At 40.2% G+C, this 23,956-nt stretch overlaps 1 protein-coding gene across 1 annotated transcript in view; it reads right to left on the bottom strand.

The window, feature by feature from the left end:
* Positions 1–23,956, bottom strand: part of lingo2 (leucine rich repeat and Ig domain containing 2) — a 284,104-nt gene that overhangs the window by 89,235 nt on the left and 170,913 nt on the right. The window contains exon 4 of the mRNA XM_017473348.3: positions 16,769–16,855. The gene's annotated coding sequence lies outside the window, so the exon portion shown is untranslated. The remainder of the gene's footprint in view (positions 1–16,768; positions 16,856–23,956) is intronic.

Below are 23,956 nucleotides of genomic sequence, written 5' to 3'. Positions count from 1 at the left end.
AGAGGAAGAAGATGAAGAAGGAGGATACACAACGGAGGCTTGAATTATCTTCAACATCTACACCCATGATTTAGTGATACACAGTAGTGTTTGTGGCCAGTGATGATTGATGAATCAATAAATAAATGGTGAATGAAACGGTAAAATTGAAGCTGGAAATAGTTTATTTATATATTTTTTTAAAAGTAGATGTTTTTATTTATAAAGTTGAAATGTTAAAATTGTGTTGGACTACCCAACTTGAGTCTAGGTCTTGTCTTGGCCTCAGCTGGAATGGATCTAGATCTTGTCTTGGTTTCTCAGTTGGAATGGATCTAGATCTTCTCCTGGTTCCTCAGCTGGTATGGATCAAGATCTTGTCTTGGTTTCTCAGTTGGAATGGATCTAGATATTCTCCTGGTTTCTCAGTTGGAATGGATCAAGATCTTGTCTTGGTTTCTCAGTTGGAATGGATCTAGATATTCTCCTGGTTTCTCAGTTGGAATGGAGCAAGATCATGTCTTGGTTTCTCAGTTGGAATGGATGAAGATCTTCTCATGGTTTCTCAGCTGGAATGGATCAAGATCTTGTCTTGGTTTCTCAGTTGGAATGGATCTAGATCTTCTCCTGGTTTCTCAATTGGAATGGATCTAGATCTTCTCCTGGTTTCTCAGCTGGAATGGATCAAGATCTTGTCTTGGTTTCTCAGTTGGAATGGATCAAGATCTTGTCTTAGTTGGAAAGGTTTTCAGTCTTGTCTTGGTTTCATTGGTTTTGTTTCAAAACAGGGACTTAAATTGTCTGTGTTGTATTTTCTCCATGGCTCGGAGTTTTGCCCGTAAAGGTCATCCATCACGATGGATACAAAGCAGCTCCACAAGCTTATTGTGGCTTTCTTTTTAGCTGGAGTTATTGTAATTTATCAGTTTGAGCGGGAATCAATGCTTCACAGAGCGATTAATCTCAAGGATCTCATGTCCTTGAGATGCTCGCTAAAACACCTTGTAAACCTAGTTGTTCAGAAATATGTTCGTCAGACCAAATTTCAATGAAGCACTTTACCTCATCTTTGGTCCAAGTTAAACCATGATTCATGTTTTGCGAGCCATTAGCAAAACAAACATGCTTTTTTCCCATCATGCATTGCTATACAGGTTGGCTCATTGGTCTGCTGGGTCTGGCCCGATTGTTTTGGTGTGGATCCGAGTGCAATTGCCCTATTCATATATGTCTAAATGAACCAAACCAAGGGAGAAAATGCACCAGGTTCTGAAACATATGATCAGAACAAGCCGGAATCTAGATCCATTCCAGCTGTGAAAATGCCCACAGCTGGAATGGATCTAGATCTTGTCTTGGTTTCTCAGTTGGAATGGGTCTACGTATTTTCTTGATTTCAGTTGTAATGGTTCTAGGTTTATCTTGGTTTTAGGTCATCCTGCTCTCAACAAAACAAAACCCATCTGCTGTGATTGGTTCCTGCTAATAATTACAAAAGGGATTGGGGTAAGAGTTAACTGTGGAGTCCTTTGCTGATGGATACTCAGCCAGAGGTAGAAATTTGTTCAATGCTTCACTGGGCACACACCTCCTTTATACATTAAGCTGCACTACCTGCTTTAAATGCAGTGTGTGTGTGTGTGTGTGTGTGTGTGTGTGTGTGTGTGTGTGTGTGTTCTGTCACCAGCTAAATAGATTGAACTCAAAGTAGAAGCCATAACCAATCTGGCTCTGAGTGTCCATCATGCAGAGAAATTGCTGACTCCTAGATTTCCAATGTAAAGTGGTGCAGCCATGCACTCCCCCCCCCCCCCCCATACAGATTTTAATGCATATCATAATCATAAAAAGTTCTCTTTGTAATTTTAAGTTTTTAATGTTAAGTAAAAAATGTCGGGCTGGATTTACAAATCCCAATGCGTAACTAATAATCTCATATTCCTCCTGGCCTGTGCAGAGTTGATGTTGGTGCAGTACCGAGTTGTAATATTTCCCTTCAAGACGACGTGAGATTACCTGCACAGGTGCTCTTTTGTGCCTCAGCTGTGTCACGTAAACAGATTGTGGTAATAAGTACTCAGGAAGCCTTCATTTGATCAGCAGGTGTTCTGGTGTGCTCGTATCCCACGAATGTGCCACAGCACAATGACTGACTTTACGTATGAGCAAGCATGGCTTTGAACCTTCACTCTATATTGTATAATGACAGTGTTCCTACAGCAAAGCTTGAGGAAAAAAAAAAAAGTCAACTCAGATCTGTTTTCCTCTCACGAGAAAACAGCAAGCATTTTCTCCATAATTGTAAACTTTTAAGGAGTTTATGTCGAGCCTGGAGGCTTTTCTTTTCAGCCATTGAGCTATTGATTGGATTCATTGGGAAAGTGTTGGTGGCGGTGCAGTATAGATGGTAGTTAGAAATCCACTGCAATGAGCCCAGGGCTGAATCCTCCAATCTCACACAATTAACTCGGTCAATGTTAGCAAAAAGTGCTGCCTGTGTGTGTGTGCTAAAAGAGAAATACATTGTACTGTGATCATTAGAGAGTCTTTAACTCACACAGCCAACAGTGACATGTATCACTGTCACTATTGATCTAAAATAAAAGTTCATTAATTAATAACTTACAGTACTCAGGTACCAGATTACTAGATTACTAGATAAACAACTGGGGTTCCCCAGGGGTCAGGTCAGGGTCCACTGCTCTTTTTAATGTATACTACATCTCTGGGGAGTGCGACTGAGTCACATGGCCTCACTGCTATGCTGATGACACTCAGCTCTATTTGTCCTTCCAACCTGAAGATCCATTCATCTCAGTCCGCATCACTGCCTGCCTGTCTGACATCTCGGACTAGATGAAGGAATGTCACCTTAATCTCAACTTGCCAAAGACAGAGCATCTCGTCATCCCTGCCTGCCCCTCAATCAACCACAGCCTGTATAGATAGGCTCAACCACATTCAAGACAACTAGAACTGCCAGAAACCTTGGGGAGAGTTTTGATGACTGCTTGAGCTTTACAGACCACGTTTCAACAACTGCACGATCCTGTATTTTCATTCTGTATAACATCAATAAAAGCTCTTCACCTCCCTCCACTGGCTTCCTGTAGCTGCCTGCACCAAATTCAAAGACTCTCCAAGCCAGTATATACTGTATACGTGTGTGTATATATATATATATATATATATATATATATATATATATATATATATATATATATATATATATATATATATATCTTACAGCTTCAGTTGTACTTAACACACTCACTTTGTCTTTATCTCCATCTTAGCCATTCGGGGTTTACTAATTACATCATTCACATTTAGCTACAGCGGCTCTTACAACAGGCATAACAAGCTCTGTACCATACGCTAGACTTAATTAATTCACTCGTGTGCTTTTGAATGTCCAAAAGGGTTGTTCTGTCTCGCCGAGCAGCTCTTTTCCGAAGTGAGCTCTGATTTACGTGACGTATTGGTGCCATCTCTGGGGTTCCTCCGTCTGAGAAACCAGGCAGTGCTTCCATCCTGACCCGTTCCTCTGGACTGAGACTTTATCAGGACTTACAGTATAAAAAGACAGAGGAACAAATGAGATACGGGTTTGAACTACTTGGATTTTTCATGGCTAAGACATGTCCAGATTTCATGACCTGTGATTCCCATGTGTGCACACACACACACACACAGAAAAAATCAATGTCCTCCAAATACAGCATCAGCTGCATCACAGTGACACACTTTGTTGTAGCCTTTGGTCTATAGTAAGTGTTGTGTTGGGGTTTATTTATTATAAGTTGTGTATTTGCTTATTATTATTATTATTATTATTATTACTATTACTATTATTATTAATACTATGTGCATATTTGTATTTGCATTTATGAACTTTTTTAGTTCATTTGCATGCACGTGTCGGGTTGTAGGAATGTACATGTCACCGTGTATTGGTGGAACGAGGAAGTGAGAAGAACAAACGTGTGGATTTGTGGCACGGTGGAAGCTCACAGTTTTCAGACCACTTTGTTATTATTATTATTGTTAAACACTTTATTATTATTATAAATGAAATCATTGCTTTAATAGACAAAATTAATGTTTGGAATGAAGACGATGTGTGGAGTGGAGTGCGTGTAAAATAACCGCTGTTCCCTGAATCCATGGCCTAATACGAACGTCTGAAACATTAAAGTCAAAAAACGTGACGGAGAATGGAGTTTGCACCACGTGCTGGAGGAGAACGTGGGTTTCCGTGAGTACGTGGTGAAGAGTTTAATTCACTAAGCCGCCATGCGAGAGAATGAACTGTTGAAGTCGCTCGTATCTCGCAGAGGAAAACTTGGAGCTTTGACGAGAAAGCGGAATGTTCAGAGTTTGTTGGATGATGATGAAAAGGAGGCTGACCACGTAGACTGGCATGAACCAAAATGAATTCTCTTCGAGGTATTTCTGAATGGGATTGAAATATGTATGGGTGAAAATCCAAAAGGTATAAGTGATGAGGTCTTGGAAGGTGCTCTTGGGAATAACGATAGTGTATTTCAGGCCACTGATAAGTCCTCTAAAAGAACTTCCCGGAAATCATCTAGAGTTTCTTTAAAAGGCAAAATGAGTCCCTCTGCTGATTTTCTGCAGGCTGAAGCGGAATGTGCTGCACTAAAAGCTAAAGCCCAAGCTTCGGAGCAAAAAATTAAAAGCAGAGAAGAAAACGCTTGCGTTCGAATCTGAAATGGCTGCAGCAGATGCAAAGGTGAATGTTTTCCAAAAATCTGAATCACTCCTCGAAAAAAAAACGAGCTCAAACAGCACAAAAGGAAGTGCAAAGTCTGACACAAGCAGTACTTATCCATCTACTGAATATATTCCACCTGCAAGAACACCAAAGGCTCAAACAAATCAGGTCAAACAATCGACTCCGACGGTTAAAGCACATCAAAGCTTTGAAAAAATTCTGATAGAACGGACTCATCTACTCTGGACAATACCGCTCTTGCAGATGGTTCGAAAAAACAAAATGAAATAGCCGCTTTGTTGGTAAAGCAACAGCAATCATCCCTTCTTCCAATGAGGGGAAATTCCTGTGTTCAGTGGAGATCCAGATCCTTCAATAAAGCATTTGAACAAGGTACTGAAAACAAGACCGAGAGTATGCAAGACAGACTCTATTGTTTAGAGCAATTTACAGTTGGACAACCCCAAAAAATTTGGTTCGGAGTTACATGCGCATGGATCCTGAAACAGGATGAAATGAAGCAAAGCAGCAACTTGAATGGAACTTTGGTGAACAGTATAAAGATAGCATCAGGCTTTGAATTGGACTGCTTTAAAAGCAGAGGATGGACCAGATCTAAGATCATATGCGCTCTTTCTTCGTGGCTGCTCTAACACTACGCAAGACGTCAATTTTGTAGAGGAGCTGGACGATTCAGATAATTTGAGGACGATTGCTTCCGAAGCTGCCTTCCAAACGGAGAACAATTGCTTGCAGCATACAGGATAGTCACGAGAGAAAAGTCAAGTTTAAAGAGTCATTGAAGGACAGACACGAGCTGCATCGGATCCTGAATTTGGTGACGTACAAAGCCCAACGGACGAGACAGAATCTCTAAAGTAACAACAACTGTAAAGACCGATATCAGATCCGCCAGCAGAGGGAGCGGTTTTGCTACCACAGTTACTACAGTCACAGAAAAGATGAATGGCAAGCTGAAATTAAGTTCTACTGCCTCGAGTGCAGTGGGAAAAGCCATGCATGGTACATGGTAAAGGCCACATAATGGAAGTTTGTGATGCATTCAAAGGTAAAGCAAACAAAGAAAAGGTGGAATTTATGAAGACGAAAAGATCGCGCTTTGGATGTTTGGGACATGGGTATATGAGCAAAACCTGTCAAAACGGCAAGAATTGTCAGATTTCTCACCGACGTCACCCAACTATCGACAGTAAGGAAATTCAAAGGAAAGACCCAACTTGTGAAATTGCGTAAGGGAGCCAAAGTCGTGCAGACGTACGCACCCCTTGATCCAGGTAACTCTGCAACGTTTTGGACAGGTGAACTGATGGCCCAATTAAATGCTCCTGAAATATGAAAGTACTTCTGAAAACTATGGGTCAGGAAAAGCTTGTGACCAGTTACCGTGTTTCTGGATTAGAAGTGAAAGGAAAATGAATTCCTAGAATTACCTGACGTATATACACAGAAATCAATCCCAGTCACCGAAGACAACATTCCTAAAGAAAAGGACATTAGAAAGTGGTCCTGCTTGCAGGATGTTGATTTGACACCAATAAAGGCAAGCATTACGCTGCTTACAGATGTCAAAGTTCCAAAGGCACTAGAACCACATCACTTTCAGCATAGCAGTCAAACAGCACTCAATAACGAGACGTGGCATTTTATCCATCGTGAGTTCAGTTTAGGATTCTTTGGGGTTTCGGTCATCCATCATTCTTTCTGCCAAAAGTGGATTCAAACATCCATGGGATGAAAAGATCCCTTTGAATATTTCTTTAAGATGGCAAAGATGGCTCGATGAGTTGATTCCTTTAAACACCTTTTAGCGTGAAAAGATGCTTAACATGCGAAGATGCAAGCGAGGATGCAAGCGAGGCTGGGTACGGGGCTCTGTCGTCCCTCAGACTCCTAAACGACACAGGAGAAGCGAATGTGGCATCCGCCATAGGAAAGGCCAGAGTACTTTGAACGAACCATACCGAGACTGGAATTAGCAGCAGCCGTCCCCGCTGTACACTTAGACAGGAAGCTGAACTCAGAGTCGCAGATTCATCTGCATGAATCGTTCTTTTGGTCAGACAGCACTACAGTACTGAAATACACAGCTAACACGACGAAAAGATTCAAAACTTACGTAGCGAACAGAATCTCCATTGTTCACACCCATTCAAAGGCCTCACAGATGCAGATTCAAGAGGCATGAAAACGGAAGACTTCCTTCAGCCTCAAGTCTGGATCACGTCGGGCCCGACTTCCTTTTCCATCTCAATGCCCCGGAGCGAAGGAAGACGTGAACTCGATTCTGGATAATGATCCAGAAGTGAGAGAAAAGATCTGCGCTTGTGTTTCTGTGACCGGTGAAAAGGAACCTCCAACGAGTCGACTCTGGAATTACTTCACAGACTGAACACATCTAAAAAAAAAAAAAAAAAAAAAAGAGCAGTAGGATGGATTCGTAAGTTTCTGGAAGTTCTGAAATGGAAAGTGAAAGAAAAGAACCAACTCAGTGAACAGAAAACAAAGCAACACACCCCTGAGTGTCTGAGTCCAACGCTTTGTGATGACGATTTGAGATGTGATGAAGAGAACATTTCAGAGAGGAAATGTCTTCTTTAAAATCAGGTACTCAAAAAGGATATATAAGTCATTTGTACCGACTGTTGAAGGAGTGTCGAGAGTGGGTGGAAGGCAAGTCAGCTCTGGCGGAAGAGGTGAAGCATCCTGTCATTTTACCAAAATATCGTCATGTTTCAAAACTCATTCTCCGACATGTGCGTGAAAAAAAATAGGGCAGAGAGGAAGGAAGAAACCACATGGTCTCACCTCCTCGTCGGCACTACTGGACTCCGCATGCCAACTCAGCTTCTAGGAAAATAATCAAAGAATGTGTGATTTGTGAACGAAAGAGACGACAGCCAGGCGAACGAAAAATGCCTGCAGACCGAATCTCTGTAGACCATCCTCCATTTCTTTACGTCGGTATGGATCATTTCGGCCCAATCGAAAGCAAGCGAGGAAGGCGCACCGTTAAAAGATACGGTGTTAGATGTAGATGTTCGACATGTTGAGCATTTCACATTGAAATAGCCCATACCCTCGATATGGACTCCTCTATCAATGCGATTCGTATGTCGATGAGGGCAAGTGAAGGAAATTCGCTCAGACAATGGTACCGGTGGTAATCGGAATTAAAAATGCGTTGTAAGAGTTAAATCAAAGTAAGATCCAGAACTCCCTTATCAACAAAACATAAAATGGACCTTCGACCCGCCTCATGGTGCCCATCATGGGAGCGCTTAGTCCAGCAAGTGCTGTACTCAGTAGCGATGTTAGACGATGAAGCTCTGCAAGCTGTTTAATGTGAAATAGAAGCAATACCGAATGACCGTCCGATCACGCCGTCTCCAGATCATCCAGAAGACCTCGAAGCATTTACACCAAATGACATCATACAGCTCAGAGCGAAACCCGTGTTACCATCTGGTCTGTTTAAGGAAGTAGACTTGTATATTCGAAGACGCTGGAGACAAGTCCAATACTTAGTGGACTTGTTTTGGAGAAGGTGGGTGAAAGAATACTTCCCTACCAATGTGAATGAAATACTTTTCTTCAGGTCTGGTACGGATACTGAAGTATTTGTTGCGGTTACTTGTAAAGAAGAATTAGGGGCTGGAATGTGGAAGCTTTTGGTCTATAATACGTGTTGTATTGGAGTTTATTCATTATAAGCTGTGTATGTGTTTATTGTTATTATTATTATTATTATTATTATTAGTATTATTATTATTATTATTATTATTATTATTGTTATTATTATTATTACTATGTGCATATTTACATCTGAATTTATGAACATATTCGGTTCATTTGCGTTCAGGTGTGGGGTTTTAGGAACGTATACGTCACCGCGTATGGGTGGAGCCAGGAAGTGAGAGGAAAGATGTGTGTATTCGGGGCACGGTGGGAGCTCAAGGTTTTTGACCATTTCGTTATTTTTGCCTGGATTTTCGTTTGGAAATATGAACTGAATTTTAAAAAAATGCATTTGAAATGAAGTGTGTGTGTGGAGTGTGTGTAAACTAACCGCCGTTCCCCGAGTCCACGGCCTACTGCGAAAGGCCGAGACACACTTCATGAGAAAACTGTGTGTACCTGGATTTACTCTACCAGCACAACTCTGTTTATTTAATACCATATGCAGCTCTGAAGGGTGTGTGTGTGTGTGTGTGTGTGTGTGTGTGTGTGTGTGTGTGTGTGTGTGTGTGTCCTCATTCTTAGGTCTGACTTAAAACCTGTGAGTGTAAAGCCTCCCTCCTGCAGAGATTCAAGCTGCTGGCACAGTAAGGCAGCGCACACGCACACGCGCACGCACACGCGCACACATACACACGCACACGCGCGCACATGCGCACACATACGCACGCACATGCGCACACGCGCGCACATGCGCACACACACACACCTTACTACCTTTACTAGTAGCTTACTTACTACTACAGATTACTATTACTCACAACATTGTCGTGTTCTAAAAGAGAGTATTCTTTTTTACATACTATATTATTTCCCCTGCTTTTCTTTCTTTCTTTCTCTTTCTACTAGCTATTTTGTTCTTTCTTTCTTTCTACTAGATATTTTGCTCTTTTTTCTTTCTTTCTTTTTCTTTCTACTAGCTATTTTCTTTCTTTCTTTCTTTCTACTAGATATTTTGTTCTTTTTTCTTTCTTTCTTTCTTTCTTTCTTTCTTTTTCTTTCTACTAGCTCTTTCTTTTTTTCTTTCTTTCTTTCTTTCTTTCTTTCTTTCTTTCTTTCTTTCTTTCTACTAGCTATTTTGTTCTTTTTTCTTTCTTTCTTTCTTTCTTTCTTTCTTTCTTTCTTTCTTTCTTTCTACTAGCCATTTTGTTCTTTTTTTCTTTCTTTCTTTTTCTTTCTACTAGCTATTTTTTTCTTTCTTTTTCTTTCTTTCTTTCTTTCTTTCTTTCTTTCTACTAGCTATTTTGTTTTTTTTTCTTTCTTTCTCTCTCTCTCTCTTTCTCTCTCTCTCTCTCTTTCTTTCTTTCTTTCTTTCTTTCTACTAGCTATTTTGTTCTTTTTTCTTTCTTTCTTTCTTTCTTTCTTTCTACTAGCCATTTTGTTCTTTTTTCTTTCTTTCTTTTTCTTTCTACTAGCTATTTTTTTCTTTCTTTTTCTTTCTTTCTTTCTTTCTTTCTTTCTTTCTTTCTTTCTTTCTTGAATGAATGAATGAATGAATGAATGAATGAATGAATACAGTTAAGTTTCTCTCATTTTCCCTTTGCAGTATTTTACAGATATGAAGAACCTGCCATGGCAGACGGAGCCAGAACTTTCTCTGACTACTTATCCTCCACGTGGACGTGCTCGGACAGGGAACAGCTGCTCGACTCGTTTCTACTTCCCCACTCAGCAAGTTTTCTACGTTGGCTCCTGGAAACTTTATCACCCAGATCTCTTTCAGATGGGATGTGAAGTGTCAGGTGCTTCATCTCTTCTTTCCCCTTCTTTAAAGAAAGTGGTCTGGATTGTGACAGTGAGTGATGATGCTCAGTGCTGAGGAACATCTTCTCCTTCCTCAGTTAACACCAAACACCAGGAAAGCATGAGCTCATTAAAACCATCACAAACCTGAATGTTTACACTCTCCAGAATAAACACAGTGACTTGGAGACTATATCGGTCCAAATTAAAGTGTGTAAACAATGCAGTACACTTCCCTTACTTCCTGTGTGTGTGTGTGTGTGTGTGTTTGTGTGTGTGTGTGTGTGTGTGTGTGTGTATCAGATGGAGTGTTACTCTGATGTATTCACAACCATCTGTGTGCCCATTAGTACACTCTATATATAAGTAATTAGCAGGAATGTACTGTGTGTGTGTGTGTGTGTGTGTGTGTGTGTGTGTGTGTGTGTGTGTGTGTGTGTGTGTGTGTGTGTGTGTGTGTGTGAGAGAGAGAGAGAGAGAGAGAGAGAGAGAGAGCTGGCAGCATACTTGTCAGTGCTTTCTTTCTTTCCTTCTTTCTTTCTTTAACCCACACATTCCTATAACCTATAAATGACTAATCTGTTACACATTCATTGTTCTGATTGGTCAGGTTAAGGGTGAGGGGTGGGCTTTGAGGTCATACTTTCAATTTTAGAGCTTTCATTTGTCTGAAATCCATCAAAATCTCTCACTCATTAAAATCCTATGAATTTTTTATGAGATGAGGTGAAACACACAGAGCTAGGAGAACAAATCCAATGCTAATTATTTTCAACACAAAATCATACCAGATCTCCTCCGCTTAATCCGAGCTTCGCCTTTTACACCAATTACCCAGAGACAACAAAACAATCCTGATGGAACTAAGCAGGCCGATACACTTGTTAATCACAGCTGCAAACCACCACGTCTGGCATTCCGGCTCTCCCTGGTGACGAGCCGAGAGGACACATCTGTCCTAATTAATCTGTGATTGAAGCCTCAGAGTGCTGGAACTGGCCACAAAACCCACACACCGCTTCAACCGGCCACACAACCCACACACAAACACACACCGCTTCAACTGGCCACACACAACCCACACACAAACACACACCGCTTCAACTGGCCACACAACCCACACACAAACACACACCGCTTCAACCGGCCACACAACCCGTATAAAAACACACACCGCTTCAACTGGCCACACAACCCACACACAAACACACACCGCTTCAACTGGCCACACAACCCGTATACAAACACACACCGCTTCAACCGGCCACACAACCCGTATACAAACACATACCGCTTCAACCGGCCACACAACCCGTATACAAACACACACCGCTTCAACTGGCCACACAACCCACACACAAACACACACCGCTTCAACTGGCCACACACAACCCATATACAAACACACACCGCTTCAACTGGCCACACAACCCGTATACAAACACATACCGCTTCAACCGGCCACACAACCCGTATACAAACACACACCGCTTCACCTGCACACACAACCCGTATACAAACACACACCGCTTCAACTGGCCACACAACCCGTATACAAACACACACCGCTTCAACCGGCCACACAACCCACACACAAACACACACCGCTTCAACCGGCCACACAACCCGTATACAAACACACACCGCTTCAACTGGCCACACAACCAACATTCAAACACACACCGCTTCAACTGGCCACACAACCCGTATACAAACACACACCGCTTCAACTGGCCACACAACCCACACACAAACACACCGCTTCAACTGGCCACACAACCCGTATACAAACACACACCGCTTCAACTGGCCGCACAACCCGTATACAAACACACACCGCTTCACCTGCACACACAACCCATATACAAACACACACCGCTTCAACTGCACACACAACCCGTATACAAACACACACCGCTTCACCTGCACACACAACCCGTATACAAACACACACTGCTTCACCTGCACACACAACCCACACACAAACACACACCGCTTCACCTGCACACACAACCCGTATACAAACACACACCGCTTCACCTGCACACACAACCCGTATACAAACACACACCGCTTCAACTGGCCACACAACCCGTATACAAACACACACCGCTTCACCTGCACACACAACCCGTATACAAACACACACCGCTTCAACTGGCCACACAACCCGTATACAAACACACACCGCTTCAACTGGCCACACAACCCACACACAAACACACACCGCTTCAACCGGCCACACAACCCACACACAAACACACACCGCTTCAACTGGCCACACAACCAACATTCAAACACACACCGCTTCAACTGGCCACACAACCCGTATACAAACACACACCGCTTCAACTGCACACACAACCCACACACAAACACACACCGCTTCAACTGGCCACACAACCCGTATACAAACACACACCGCTTCACCTGGCCACACAACCCGTATACAAACACACACCGCTTCAACTGGCCACACAACCCACACACAAACACACACCGCTTCAACTGGCCACACACCTAATGCAGAAACACACCTTTGCTGGTGATTATCTATACATTATCTAACAGGGTTTTACACTTACTCTTTATGCCTAGCAACAAGTAGAACAATACTATTTTCTTTAAATATATGTGTTAATAAACCAAACAGACAGGAGTTCTGGATGAACGTCCTCTTAGAGTGACCGTGACGTACTGAATCTATTTTTCATTTCCCTGCAGATTTCCATGCGATCGTTTTTCACATTTGTCAGCTTTATCTGTGTTTCACAGGTATTTCTGCATCAACATGACTCCTTTCCTCTAATCAGAGAAGATTCACTACGGACATCTTTAAGCTTCACAAATTCATATGCTAATTCCGAAATTAAAAAACTATAGATTCGAGTGTTTATCTCAATGCTGTGACACTTAAGAGATGGTTTGAAATCCAATTTTAATTAAAACCCACCACCTTCCTACATGGTGCTAATTGATGAGCTGGTGTAATCTCTCATCTGTGCTAGTGAGACGATTCCTCCACTTTGCGCATGATGAACCACCCATGAACCACTCTAAAGTCTCTGTGACACTTATCACATATAGAATAGCAATTAACATTTATCACATATACAACTGCACATTTATTGCTCGCACACTTCAATCATCAATTAGATTTATAGATTATCTGTCTAGTTACGAACTTGACCTCTGCTTGGGTTTGACATCTTGCCTGCATCTGCATTCAAAGTTAATCATGTCCGCTAATGACCACCAGAGGAGCTAATTCACCCTTTGCACATGCATGTAGGACAACTGGATTCTCACTGTGCTCCAGAACCTACTGAGTTATTTATTCATTTATGCATGATATTTGCAAAATAAAAATTAAAAATGCTGACAAGGGCTTCCAGCTCCACACCCAAATAGCAATGACAAGGGCAGCCTGATTTTCATTCTAACATGAGACACATTCATTAGTCTATGTGGATGATTTCCAAACCAGTCGCTAATCTACAGTGTGTCTAGATGATGTACCAATGCACCAACTATGTGCTGAGCGAAGCGCAAAAAGCTTAGCATCTCTACACAGCCATGGTTTATAGACCAATGCTGGATAACTCAGTAGTCTGAGCACCCTAGACAACTAGATTGTTTAAAGTTGCCTGCTGGAGACGTAGAAGAAGAAAAACAAACCGGATTCTTACTGAGCATGTGCTATTATGCTTTTATACTTTCCCTTAAGTATCATTTCTTAGCACATATGATCACTAAGCAGTTAAATTTGACTTTACTGGCTCTGTTTAGGAACCTGCTCCAAACATCCTGTTACCTTGAACTACCGTATTAAACGCCCTGAACACAAGATTTTCTGGATAAAAGACCTGCTTCCGCTGCATGTCATTTCAGAGTTTGGAACTTTTCCCAGGAAGCAGTTCTCACTCTGTAAAACTGTAGTAAATCATAGATACTGAGGCCTCGGCGCATTTTTATTGCATTGTGCAATCTGTCCTGAATGCTAAAGAGGCAGCCGGTCTGGTGTCAGATCACGAAGCATGGACTTCTGATTCGGTATGGAAACGTTGTAAACGTTGGAGTAGCTTGTAGCCTCGATGACAACGTAATTAGTTAGTAGAAGTTCAGCTGCAAATCACAGGTTTAAATATATTCGGTTGTTCTAATATGGTCCGAAATGCAGACAATAACAAACACCACAGGAACTGTGACGTGAAAGGGGAATCAGTGGTGCCACCTGTTGAACAATATATTGGCCCTGTCTCAATACCCTGTCCATCAATGATAAGGGACCACCATATATTATGTGATGTGAAGTAAACCAAGTGAAGGTAGAAGCAGGTGATGCAATGTGTAGTAGATTAAACGCAGGTGTGGGTTTTAACAGAAGGTTTCTTCACCATGAAAGCTTGCCAAGCTTTTTCTTTCACACACACACACACACACAAAAAAAAAAAAAAAAACAATCAATGATTAGCAGCATCCTGAGCTGTGTGTGGATCTGTAAACCTCTCAGACCTGAACATTTTAATATTTCATATTTTTCCCTCTTAGATCTTTGCTTTGCACTTATGGGATATTTATAAAGGGATATCTTTTGATCCAGCACACGATCCCGAGACTTAAAATTAACAATGAGTCCCTCACAGGAACATATTGATTTGAAATCTAAGGTGTATCGATTGCCAAAGGGTTACAGCGCATATACGGGCCTCATTATTCCCTGTTCGGAATGGTAGCGAGCATACTTAGTTGCTACTCGTACTCATAATCGTTCAAATCTTTCAAAGAGTCTACCATGGCTGTTTTTTTTTTTTTGTTTGTTTGGTTTTTTTGCCTCAGGTTTGAAATAAGAAAACACCCACTGGCTATATCTGGATATGTCTGAGGCTAAAAAGTCACCTTATGAATTTATGAATATATGATTCAAATGAAATGTATGCAGCGATGTTTGTAAATGTAGTGAGAAGAAATTGAAGAATGGTCTTAGATTTAAAAACCAATAAAGTAATTGTTCTTTGTTTATTCGCACCTCTGAATACAGCTAGCTAGTTAAAACACAGCGGATCATTGTGCTATTGTAGTTTCTGGAATGAATCTGTGTAAGCTTGCACTTTGGTCAAGTTACTGTATATCTCAGCTGGTGAATGTGTGTACAGAATAGTGTGAGAGAGAGAGAGGGAGAGAGAGAGAGAGAGAGAGAGAGAGAGAGAGAGATCTTTGTCCTCAGATGTTCTCTATCTGTGATGCAATCCACTGTAACTCCAGAGCGCTGATATTAGCAGTCATAGAGAAATGAGTCATGAAATCTAGAAACATGACTATAAAAGTGTTGTAGTGTAAACAACATGACCTTGACCCCTGAGGTCAATTTCTCACTTACTGTTAACCCCCTGAAGTTGATTATTTTCCTATAACAGGATGTCCTTATATATATATATATATATATATATATATATATATATATATATATATATATATATATAGCATGTAGTGTATATAGTGTTGTAGAGCATATATAGTTTATAGAGTGTGTAGTGTATAGAGCGTGTAGAACATATATAGCATATAAAGCTTCTACGGTATAGTTTATAGAGTGTGTATACAGCGTGTAGTGTATAGAGTGTGTATAGAATGTGTAGAACATATATAGCATATAGTTCTTCTACAGTATAGTGTATAGAGTATGTAGAGCATATATAGAATATAGAGCATGTAAAGTGTGTGGAGTATGTAGAACATATAAAGCATGTAGAGTGTATAGAGCGTGTAGAACATATAGAGCATGTAGAGTGTATAGAGCATGTAGAGTGTATAGAGCATGTAGAGTGTGCAGAGTATGTAGAGTGTATAGAGCGTGTAGAACATATAGAGCATGTAGAGTGTGTAGAGCATGTAGAGTGTATAGAGCGTGTAGAGTGTATAGAGCGTGTAGAACATATAGAGCATGTAGAGTGTATAGAGCGTGTAGAACATATAGAGCATGTAGAGTGTGTAGAGCATGTAGAGTGTGTAGAGCATGTAGAGTGTGCAGAGCATGTAGAGTGTATAGAGCATGTAGAGTGTATAGAGCTTGTAGAGTGTGCAGAGCATGTAGAGTGTATAGAGCTTGTAGAGTGTGTAGAGCATGTAGAGTGTATAGAGCATGTAGAGTGTATAGAGCATGTAGAGTGTGTAGAGCTTGTAGAGTGTGCAGAGCATGTAGAGTGTGTAGAGCATGTAGAGTGTATAGAGCATGTAGAGTGTGCAGAGCATGTAGAGTGTATAGAGCTTGTAGAGTGTGTAGAGCATGTAGAGTGTATAGAGCATGTAGAGTGTATAGAGCATGTAGAGTGTGCAGAGCATGTAGAGTGTGCAGAGCATGTAGAGCATGTAGAGTGTGTAGAGTATGTAGAGCGTGTAGAACATATAGAGCATGTAGAGTGTATAGAGCTTGTAGAGTGTGTAGAGCGTGTAGAGTGTGTAGAGCGTGTAGAGTGTGTAGAGCGTGTAGAGTGTGCAGAGCATGCTGGTCATCACTCGTGTGTTTGTAGTGTTAGAGTTCTTCAGACTCACCACATAGAAAAATGATCTTCCTTTCAGCCATGGCGTAGTTTCCTGCTCATCAGTAATGTCACTTTTCCTCAGTGCCGATGTTTAGATCTGGGAGAAGAAAAAAGAACACAAGTGCACAAAAAATGAAATACTGTAACAATTAAACACTGTTCTATGGTCGTGTTGTAAACACAGCAAATAAAAACAAAAACGAAATATTTTGAAATGATAAAAAAATTTAACATTCCACTCAAAAATACTGGGGAAAAAAGGGGGCTCTGAAGGGGACTGGATAAAAACTCCCGCTGGGCTTTATTCTTGAAACTTTGGAAACGGAACGGAACTTTTCGTATGTTTTGTAGGAATTTGAGTAGAGACAGGGCGCAGGCTTGATTCACTGAGATGTAAAGAGAAAATCAGGCCACTTTATGAAATCATTATCCAGTGGACAAACTCAGTCACATCTGAAGCCTACAGTCAGATGGTGTGTGCGTGTGTGTGTGTGTATGTATGTGTGCGCGTGCATGTGATTTCTATCTATCCTGAATAAATCACATTTCGCTCTCACCCTCTTGCCCTCGGTACGTCTGAGAAGAAAGACACTAATGAGGCTCTGTGAGTGGGCCAGTAGGAGATGGAAGACGGAGACACGGGGCATTATGCAAAAGCTAGCTCTGAATTGCTAATGAAAGCTGCCGAGGACAAACCAGACAGAGAAAAAAAAATGGATCAATTGAAATAAAGAAGGGATAGAAAGTTGGTTTTTGGACACTTATGTAAAATTCGGTTTGACGGTGAGGTCTATTAGTCGCTGTTTAAGCAGTGCAGGCGCAGTACATGTCTTCGGGTTTATCATGTAGTCCACTGATCCTCCTGTTACGATCCCCTTTCATTTGGGATTATTGTGACCCTTTTGTTAATATCCCCTCATTAAGCCCCACTCCTTGAGATCCCTTGGATAAGAACCACGCATTTAGATCCCCATTAAGATCCACTTACTAAGCTTGTCTTGTTTTGGTCCCCCCATTATCCCCCATTTAGATCCTCTCATTTAATCAACTTGTTCAAGTCACACCATTAAGATCCCCCCATTTAGATCCTCTCGTTTAGATCCCTTCATTTAGATCCACTTGCTTAATTCAAATCATTAAGATCCTCTCGTTTTGATAGCCCCATTAGGATCTTCTTGACTAGATCTCCTCATTTAGATCCTCTCATTTAGATCCACTTGTTCAAGTCACACCATTAAGATCCTCTTGTTTTGATAGCCCCATTAGGATCTTCTTGACTAGATCTCCTCATTTAGATCCTCTCATTTAGATCCACTTGTTCAAGTCACACCATTAAGATCCTCTTGTTTTGATAGCCCCATTAGGATCTTCTTTTCTAGGTCCTCTCATTTAGATCCACTTGCTTAAGTCACACGATTAAGATCCTCTCGTTTTGATAGCCCCTTTAACATCTTCTTGACTAGATCCTCTCATTTAGATCCTCTCATTTAGATCCTCTCATTTAGATCCTCTCATTTAGATCCTCTTGTTCAAGTCACACCATTAAGATCCTCTCGTTTTGATAGTCCCATTAAGATCTTCCTGTCTAGATCCCCTCATTTAGATCCACTTTCTTAAGTCACACCATTAAGATCCTCTCGTTTTGATAGCCCCATTAAGATCTTCTTTTAGATCCCCTCATTTAGATCCTCTTGTTCAAGTCACACCATTAAGATCCTCTTGTTTTGATAGCCCCATTAGGATCTTCTTTTCTAGATCTTCTCATTTAGATCCTCTCATTTAGATCCACTTGCTTAAGTCACACGATTAAGATCCTCTCGTTTTGATAGCCCCTTTAACATCTTCTTGACTAGATCCCCTCATTTAGATCCTCTCATTTAGATCGACTTATTCAAGTCACATCACTAAGATCCTCTTGCCTAGACCTCAATTAAAAATCCCCTGGTTCAGATCACTTTTTAAAATCCACTTGTTACAATCCCCTTCTTAAGATCGTCATTAAGATCCCCCCTATTAAGATCCTTTTTCTATTAAGATCCCATTGTTAGGATCAACTTTTTAAGATGCACTTGCTAATATCCTCATTAAGATCACCTCTTTAAGATCACTTTTTTAAACATTTAACATCACCTCTTCAATACCCAGTTATTAAGACCCCCTCATTAAGATCCCCTCTTCAGATCGTCGCAAGCCCAGGCTTGTTTCCGCGCACCCGACTAATATCAACGGACCTGCTGGGGGGAAAAAATAAATAAATAAAAAAAAAACTAAATCTGAAAAGTGAATACAGTCCCGTTCTTCTCTTTCAGCGTATTGAGGATCGCTTGATATTTCATAGAGTTCACGCTCTTTATGAATTATAGACATTACTTTTAAGGGGTCTTGTAGCACATATAATGCTGATCTGACCTCACACGCCCTTGTTACGAATTACATCCATTTCACTGAATACCGAGTAATGCTATACAGATTCCCTGACTGTAACAACGCCTCACATCTGCACATCGCATGAGGTCCTTCGAATTAGAAATGAGAGCCATTTGAGTAAAAGAAATAAGAGCACCGGTATTGGGCGAAATAAAATAAAATAAATAAATAAATGAACTGTCCTACAGCTTAGCATTCTTCACCGATGAGGGAGATTAATACGCCTTTGCGTTATGATTAAAAGCTCTATTATGGCACGGATGCGTGACTGAACACATCGCTGCTGAGACGCTTCAGCGGTTTGTTGTGACAATTCATTTATTTAGCCGTCCATCACATGCTTTCAAGTGTCTGGTTTCAGCACGTTATTGATCAAATTGCAAACTGTAACAAAAAAAAAAAAAAGAAAAGAAAAAAGAAAGCGTTGCCAGGTAGTTAGTGTAATTAATATTTACAGCGTTTTTTTTTTTTTTTTACCGTGACGTGTGTGTAATTAATAAAAGCCACCGGAGGGGTACAGTTCTAGCGCCGTTTAACCTCACTGTAAAATACACACTTTATATAAATGCAGACAAACGACGACTGAACAACAAGAAACTCTTCAAATAAACGATGAGAATAAGGAGTGTACAGGGGTGTACAGGGGTGTACACCGCGCGGGTCTTTCTTTCTTACTTACTTTCATTCTTTCCTCCTTCCTTCCCTCCTTCATTTTCTTTCTTTCTCTTGCATCCATTCTAGCATCTTTTTCTTTCTTTCTTTCTTTCTTTCTCTCTTTCTTTCTTTCTTTCTTTCTTTCTTTCTTTCTTTCTTTCTCTCTTTCTCTCTTATTTCTTTCCTACCTTTTCTTTCTTTCGCTTGCATACTTTTTAGCATCTTTTCTTTCTTTCTTTCTTTCTTTCTTTCTTTCTTTCTTTCTTTCTTTCTTACTTTTTATTGTATAAAACATCTCTACCTATCTACCTTCCTTCCATCTTTCCTTCCTTCTCTTTCTTTTCTTTTTCTCTCACATTCTTTTTTCTTTCTTTCTCTTGCAACCATTCCAGCATGCATCTTTTCTTTCTTTCTTTCTTTCTTTCTTTCTTTCTTTCTTTCTTTCTTTCTTTCTTTCTTTCTTTCTTTCTTTCTTTCTTATCACTTTTGCTTGCATCTTTTCTACCTTCCTTCTCTTTCTTTCTCTTGCATGCATTCTAGCATGCATCTTTTCTTTCTTTCTTTCTTTCTTTCTTTCTTTCTTTCTTTCCTTTTCTTTCTTTCTCTTGCATACTTTTTAGCATCTTTTCTTTCTTCCATCTTTCCTTCCTTCTCTTCCTTTTTCTTTTTTTTTTATCTCACATTCTTTCTTTCTTATCACTTTTGTATGCATACTTCCTACCTTTCATCCATCCTTCCTTTTCTTTCTTTCTCTTGCATGCATTCTAGCATGCATCTCTTATTTCTTTCCTACCTTTTCTTTCTTTCTCTTGCATACTTTTTAGCATCTTTTCTTTCTTTTTTCTCTTTCTTTCTTACTTTTTATTGTATAAAACTTATCTACCTATCTACCTTCCTTCCATCTTTCCTTCCTTCTCTTTCTTTTCTTTTTTTCTCTCACATTCTTTCTTTCTTATCACTTTTGCATGCATCTTTCCTATATTCTTTCTTTCTCTTGTATGCATTCTAGCATGGATCTTTCCTTTCTTTCTTTCTTTCTTTCTTTCTTTCTTTCTTTCTTTCTTTCTTTCTTTCTTTCTTTCTTTCTTTCTTTCCTACCTTCTTTCCTTTTCTTTCTTTCTCTTGCATACTTTTTAGCATCTTTTCTTTCTTCCATCTTTCCTTCCTTCTCTTCCTTTTTCTTTTTTTTTATCTCACATTCTTTCTTTCTTTCTTATCACTTTTGTATGCATACTTCCTACCTTTCATCCATCCTTCCTTTTCTTTCTTTCTCTTGCATCCATTCTTGCATCTTTTTTCTTTCTTTCTGTCTTTCTTTCTTTCTTACTTATTATTGTATGCAACTTCTCACTCAAAAGGTGGAGGCTATAGTGAAGTGCAGGCTACACCGGGGGAAGAGCGTTCTCTTATAGAGCCCCACAGTTATGGGACAGTCTTCTATTAGTGTTGGGGACTCAGACACGGTCTCAGTGTTTAAGTGCAGGCTGAAGACGTATTTGTTCACTCAAGCCAATCAATAGACCTTCTTTTACAAAAAGCACAGCCTTAACAATCTCTCCCTCTCTCCTTCTGTCAAGCTACACACGATTTTATGGAGATGCTAGAGATGCTGATCCTTCCTGCACTTCCGACCTGCCTGATCCGTTCTGATGCCCTGCCTCTGGATGGAGCTCTTCTATAGCGCGTATCCTTTTCAGGGTCACGGGGGAACCTGGAGCCTATCACAGGGAGCATGGGGGACAGGGCGGGGTTTGTTAAATGTTAATGTCATACTGTTAAAAACACTATACAAATAAAAATCGCATAAAAACCGAACGCAATCCTTCCTTCTCTTTCTTTTCTTCTTCTCTCACATTCTTTTTTCTTTCTTTCTCTTGCAACCATTCCAGCATGCATCTTTTCTTTCGTTCTTTCTTTCTTTCTTTCTTTCTTTCTTTCTTACTTTTTATTGTATAAAACGTCTCTACCTATCTACCTTCCTTCCATCTTTCCTTCCTTCTCTTTCTTTTCTTCTTCTCTCACATTCTTTTTTCTTTCTTTCTCTTGCAACCATTCCAGCATGCATCTTTTCTTTCGTTCTTTCTTTCTTTCTTTCTTTCTTTCTTTCTTTCTTTCTTTCTTTCTTTCTTTCTTTCTTTCTTACTTTTTATTGTATAAAACGTCTCTACCTATCTACCTTCCTTCCATCTTTCCTTCCTTCTCTTTCTTTTCTTCTTCTCTCACATTCTTTTTTCTTTCTTTCTCTTGCAACCATTCCAGCATGCATCTTTTCTTTCTTTCTTTCTTTCTTTCTTTCTTTCTTTCTTTCTTTCTTTCTTTCTTACTTTTTATTGTATAAAACGTCTCTACCTATCTACCTTCCTTCCATCTTTCCTTCCTTCTCTTTCTTTTCTTCTTCTCTCACATTCTTTTTTCTTTCTTTCTCTTGCAACCATTCCAGCATGCATCTTTTCTTTCGTTCTTTCTTTCTTTCTTTCTTTCTTTCTTTCTTTCTTTCTTTCTTTCTTTCTTTCTTTCTTTCTTTCTTTCTTTCCTACCTTTTCTTTCTTTCTCTTGCATACTTTTTAGCATCTTTTCTTTCTTTTTTCTTTCTTTCTTTCTTACTTTTTATTGTATAAAACTTATCTACCTATCTACCTTCCTTCCATCTTTCCTTCCTTCTCTTTCTTTTCTTTTTTTTTTCTCTCACATTCTTTCTTTCCTTTCACTTTTGCCTGCATCTTTCCTATATTCTTTCTTTCTCTTGTATGCATTCTAGCATGGATCTTTCCTTTCTTTCTTTCTTTCTTTCTTTCTTTCTTTCTTTCTTTCTTTCCTTCCTTTTCTTTCTTCCTCTTGCATACTTTTTAGCATCTTTTCTTTCTTTCTTTCTTTATTACATTTTATTGTATCCAACTTCTCTACCTACCCAATTTCCTTTCGTCTTTCATTCCTTCTCTTTCTTTTCTTCTTCTCTCTCACATTCTTTCTTTCTCATCACTTATGTATGCATCTTTTCTTTCTTTCTTTCTTTCTTTCTTCCTTCCTGGTCCATTTCTCTCGGATGGGCCTCGATACTCTCCATCCGCATTTCCCCACACATAAAGTCACGGTGTTTTGATTCGTACTTGCTAGTGAAGCGTTAAATTATTAGCACATTATTTAGTCGGTAGCTGAGTTCATGGCTTTATTTTACCTCCCGCTCTTTTTTTAAAAAAAAAAACACATTCTTTCTATTCCGTTATGGTCCTCGAGATGAATTTCATTGAGAGCACAGACTCTAAATCAGTCTAGATGAGCCCGGGCCCGGTCCACGCTCCATGTGTTCAACAGCCCGGCCGTAATATAATGACCTCTGCGCTCTGTTTTTTCTTTTCTTTTCTTTTCAGGAGTGCAGGATACTGAAACACTGCTATGAGACTTTAAGACACTTTAAGGATTGTAAAGCAGCTCATCAGCAGTACATTGATTTCTCTGTGTTTTTTTTTTTTTGCGTGGGGGGTCGGACATCTGACCCGCGGTGCTGCTCGGCCGGACAGAACGTTCTGAAAGTCTGCGTTTCTTTCTGAAATAGAAATGAACTCTGAAATGTAGTTTATTTTCCCCTCAAGCCCTCGCCTGGATTCTTTACCTGCAGGCGTCAGCACCGGAGTCAACACGGGCTAAATTTATCATTCCTCCATTAGCACCGGAACAAGAAATAGCTTTCTCTTAGAGAGAAAACAAAAAAAAAAAAAGCGTGCTTTGTTTGTGCTTTTAGAAAGCTGTTCATGAATGCTTTTCATTCTAAAATTGCTCCAGAGTGTTCTTTTCGGAGCAGGGATACGGCGCGCGCCTCGCGACAGACAAATTGCTCTGACATTTAAAAGTACACTTTAAAACAGAGTCGGGATTAAACCTGAAAGGGATAAAACACGTGTAATATATGTTTTGTCATCAGCTTTGTTAAATTTAACGCTCATGACCAGGATCGGTCATTAACGTGTTAAAATGTGTTAAAGTTGGGCTAAATGCTAACGCTAAATCACGAGCTGGAGATGAAATCCGAACTGGGGATGGTGAAATGTCTGAAAAGCTCAGAGACACGCCAAATTAAGCTGGGCTCTTTCTTTCTTTCTTTCTTTTTTTCTTTCTTTCT

The sequence above is a fragment of the Ictalurus punctatus genome, chromosome 8, assembly GCF_001660625.3.
Source record: "Ictalurus punctatus breed USDA103 chromosome 8, Coco_2.0, whole genome shotgun sequence".
Lineage (NCBI taxonomy): Eukaryota > Metazoa > Chordata > Actinopteri > Siluriformes > Ictaluridae > Ictalurus > Ictalurus punctatus.
Note: the sequence above shows the minus strand (reverse complement) of the source record. Positions and strands in the feature narration are given on the sequence as shown.